Source organism: Lactuca serriola, chromosome 8 (assembly GCF_051521515.1).
Source record: "Lactuca serriola cultivar US96UC23 chromosome 8, Lser_US96UC23_V15, whole genome shotgun sequence".
Taxonomy (NCBI): domain Eukaryota; kingdom Viridiplantae; phylum Streptophyta; class Magnoliopsida; order Asterales; family Asteraceae; genus Lactuca; species Lactuca serriola.
In genome coordinates this window covers 286,039,813-286,044,440 of record NC_136415.1, presented here as the reverse complement: position 1 = coordinate 286,044,440, position 4,628 = coordinate 286,039,813, and the positions used below count along the sequence as shown (strand labels likewise).

The following is a 4,628-nucleotide window of genomic DNA, read 5'->3' as shown; positions in this document are numbered from 1 at the left end:
ATAAGGGATTTAGGGTTTTTTCAAAAGGATCGCTACATCTGCTCACTTCCGCTCACCTCTTACCTCCGGAGACCTCCGCTCAACTCTTCCCAATGGCGACCTCGAGTTCATCTCACCTCACCTCACCGAGGTGAAACCTCTTACCTCCGACTCCTCAAGCTCACAAGAATATGATTTAGGGCTCGTTACATTATACCTATGTCAAACTTACTAGGAGATTAAGGGCTTTGCGACTTAATCGGACGTGGCGGTGCTGAATCTTCCGATAATGCTGTCGGAGGTGGTGTTGGTGGTTACTTAGATTCTAACGATGATGAAGATGACGGATTCGATGATGTGGAGATTCCGGTGGCTCATCTGGTGTCGGACTATAACATCATGATCGAGGCGCTCCCGTATAGTTCAATCAACGATCTGCACGAAATCGCAAAAAGGATGGTCGCTGCCGGCTACGGAAAAGAATGCTCGCTTGCTTACAGCACCTGCCAGAGGGAGTTTTTGGAAGAAAGCCTCTCGAGATTAGGTTTTTTAGGGTTACAGAATTCGAGTAAACCTCTAGAAGATGCCGACAACGATGTTGAAATCGAGAAATGGGTCAAAGCAATTAACATTGGCTGTTCGAGTTTTTTACCCTAGCGAGCGACGCCTTTACGAATGATATACTCCAAATCTTCAGATGCAGCCGTTGAGGTTCCAGAAACTTCAGATGCTGCTGAGAAATACACCGGTGCTAAATCAGAGGTACTTCAATTCTTGATTGTTTTAGCTTTGTGGTTTATTTATTTATTTTTTTGCCTGATGCAGATCATAGTTTGAAAGCTTCAATTTGCCTTGTGAAACTGAGCTAAATTAGTCAAGCTTAAAAAACTATGATTCCATTTTGAAAATGTGGATATTCATATTACGAAGTACTCTTACGTTCTAAGGATTATAGTTATGTGTTATCATGCGTAGTAACATTCAGGACTTATAGATTGTTTTACCTGAAGAGGACTCTTGTTTGAGTCCAAACTAAAGTGACATCAGTAGTAACTTTTACTGAGTACCTGTTAAGTTATGTGTTTTTACAAGTAAAGAATTAAGCATGTGATTTATGTATCTCTGCAATTGCATGTTGTCAACTTGACTGCTTTATGATGATTAAGATATGTTGTGTTCCTTTCCACACGGTTCAACAGAAAACCGTGTTGGACCATCTTTAAACTACGTGCTGGACGTGTTGCAGTATTTAAGTTTCACACACAAAAGTTATACTACGTGTTTTCTTTACCACTGAAAATAAACAAAAATCATCCGTGTTTCTTTTATTCGTGTGTATAAATTATAACTAATGTTAATAAAGTAATATTTCTATTTCTAATTATAACAAGAATCACGTGATTCTTGATGATGATGAAGTTGGAGGTCTTAACTTAAATCTTGGAGGCCAAGTGTACCCTATAACAGAAGACGATTTGGAAATATGGGAAGGGAAAAGTGGCAGAAGACGATTTTGTCAGCAATGCAGCAGGTCAGTTTCATGTTTGTTAGAAACACTGATATTTTTTTTCTTCTTTTTCTTCTTATATTTTTTAGGTAGTGTATGTTTAAGCTTATTATTTATTGTGTTGTCTTTGTTACAATAATACTTGAATAGGGGAGGGAGGCCAACTTATTTATTCTATGTTCATTATTAATGGAATAATTAGTTTTATTGTGGGTGTGTTTACTTAATTACTCGGTTTACTTAATTACTTATGAATATGCGTGTTCTGATCATGTTTTTATCCACATCAACTACATGATCAATTAACAAATTAATAAATTCTCTATTAGCTGGTTTGTTTTGATTTTATTTAGACCTAAAATGTTATATATGGAGAGGGTTTTGATTTACTTTTTTTCATGACAAAATTACAGTTTTGCTCCCTGTAATTTGCAAGAAATGGTATGGGAGCACAACTATGGAAATCTTTATTTATCTTTCCTTCTGGTTTTAGTTTCTTGCATATTTGGTTCTCGTGATACATTTTGTTACAAAAGTGATATGAAAATTCTAATTTACCTATTTTTTAAAAATTTTGTATCTTTGGGAAATGTGGAAAACATAATGGGCGTGGAAATTAACAGCATGCAGTAGCTGTTGTAAAACTATCAAAATTAACAGGTATGTCGTCCCTCCTATACATAAGTTCATTAGAACACACATTACTAGACAAATACATAAGGCATATAAAAGAGAGAACTACCCTTGTCATACACTTGTACTTATATATCTAATTAATAATCATTCTTGAATATAATAATTGTTTTTGTTTTTAATCATATTAGATGATGTTATTTAGTAACAACTTGTTTACTTGTGCAGAAACATCAAGAGATGAGACAATGCGGAGGCAGTCAACTATGGTCAAATTCAACTCATCCAACTCTTTGCTTACAAATGTTCTAGTTACTTGGATGGTAAGTACATTACATTTTTATATCCTTATTTTCCCATTAACAATCATTATAACTTACAAGAAATTAGTTACATTGACTATGATCCATATATTTTTTGTTTAAATTGGTTTACAGATATGTATTTTTATACAATTTGGGCGTTCTGTTGTTCGTGCAGATTACCTTACTCTGCGTAAAGCCTTCATAATGGTATGGAACCTTAACTTATGCTAAGTTGTTTAAATTGTATATTTCTGTAGTACACCTATAACTTTGTAATATATTAAGTTGAGTCCCCTTAATTAAATTGCAATATAGGTGTTCAAATTATGCCATATATAAACCTTATTGTTGAATCTGTTACCTTGAAATTATTGTTCATGGTTATTTATTTTTCTTGTTATTGGCAGAACCACAACCTCACATCAAAATATGATTTTCACAGTTATATGATTCGATCCATGGAAGAAGAATTTCAAAGAAGAGTTGAAGTAAGGTAAGGAACTTTCACATCTGTAGTAATTTTTTTTATTTCTTACTCTTTTTCATTAATATAAAGATGCTTTGTTGATTCCTTGCGGTGGTCCACTATGGGGATTTGTGGTGGCCTTTATGCTCTTTAACATAAAAGGTATTAATATTATACTGAACAAGCTTTCTAGGGTAATTTTCAATGGTGAGGGCGTTCACGTCTTTTGCATAGTGTGAATAAATAATTGTACCTTGCTTGCAGGATCGAATCTTTATTTTTGGATTGCTATCATTCCTATTACTGTAAGAAGTCACTTTTATCATTGTTAGCTTGTGGGGACCAAACTGCAACATGTTAATGCTACTTTGGCACTTGAAAGTGTTGCAAATACAGGAGGCTTCTTTGCTGAAAAAAGGTTAAAGCCTCGAGATGAACTCTTTTGGTTTAAAAAGCCAGAACTTTTGCTCAACTTAATCCATTTTAATCTTTTCCAGGTTTGTGTAGTTTCCTTCCATTTGATTCTTCATTTCCATCAAGTGTTTGTTTTTAGGGCTAGTAAAACAACTTCATAACTCATGATCAATTCGTATGTAGAAAGCGTTTGAGCTAGCTTCTTTCTTTTGGTTCTGGGTAATTTCTTCTACTTAATCCCCTAACATATTTTCATCTCAAAAGTTGGCATTATATATTTATACATCAACTATGCACTATTGTTATTCTACTGGAAATTCAATTATAATGATTTTTTCATCAAGAACCACATGCTCGTGTACATACACTTGTTTTTAGGGTTTGAATGAAGTTCCTTTCAATTTTGACACGAATTTCATACAAAATTAAACCTCTCAGTATTCTTATCTCTTGTTTCCATTATCCAGGTTTGTGGGCCAATTCTTATGCAGCTATATCACCCCACCACTCTACGCCCTAGTTACCCAGGTATGATTTTTTCATGAAAATATCCAAAAAGATGTGGGAGACTCCAACATTCCGACATATACAGACACTTATATGACAGTGTCACAATGATATGGGATACAGTAACATGAACAGTGTATTATTGTACACAGATGGGCACGAATTACAAGGCAACATTAATTCCACAAAGTATAAGAGATACAATCCATGGATGGGGAAAGGATGCAAGGAGAAGGAGAAGGTGGTTAGGCATATATGGAGATGATTCAATGGTTCACACGGATACAAGCACGGTCATATCTGTTGAGGAATTAGAGCTCCGTGAGCCGGTACCAACATGTGTGTATATGTATCCTTTTCATACCATGAAGCCTTTGATCATTGTGTTACATGTAAGTTTTTAAAGTCCATTGTTTCTCATTCGTCCATTTAAATTGGATTTGTCTCTATCTAACTTCTCATAGTCACTTATTGGTTTTTTTTATATATGCTTAAATCATAACAGCTATCATGACAACCTTCAACAGTAGCAGAAGATGTATACGTGTTCTTGTGCTACTATTGTGGATTCAGGAACATCCTTGCTTACTGGTCCAACTGTATGTATCTCACATGAAGTTTCTGTTAGAACTATTAATCTCAGGGATTTCAAGTTTTTCATATTTCTTGTATCTAATTATTTTGAAATTTTTTGTTACAACTTCTATTCATTTGTTTTATCTTTCCATGGGACGATTATTTGTATGACACTAAATTTTATGCAATTGAATGTATTTTCTGTATATAATGTTTTATTTTCTATTATGAGACATTAATT

At 34.3% G+C, this 4,628-nt stretch overlaps 1 pseudogene; it reads left to right on the top strand.

Annotated features, from left to right (window-relative positions):
* Positions 1-654: 654 nt before the first annotated feature.
* LOC145068155 (MLO-like protein 14) lies at positions 655-4,325 on the top strand (annotated as a pseudogene).
* The last annotated feature ends 303 nt before the right edge of the window (positions 4,326-4,628 follow it).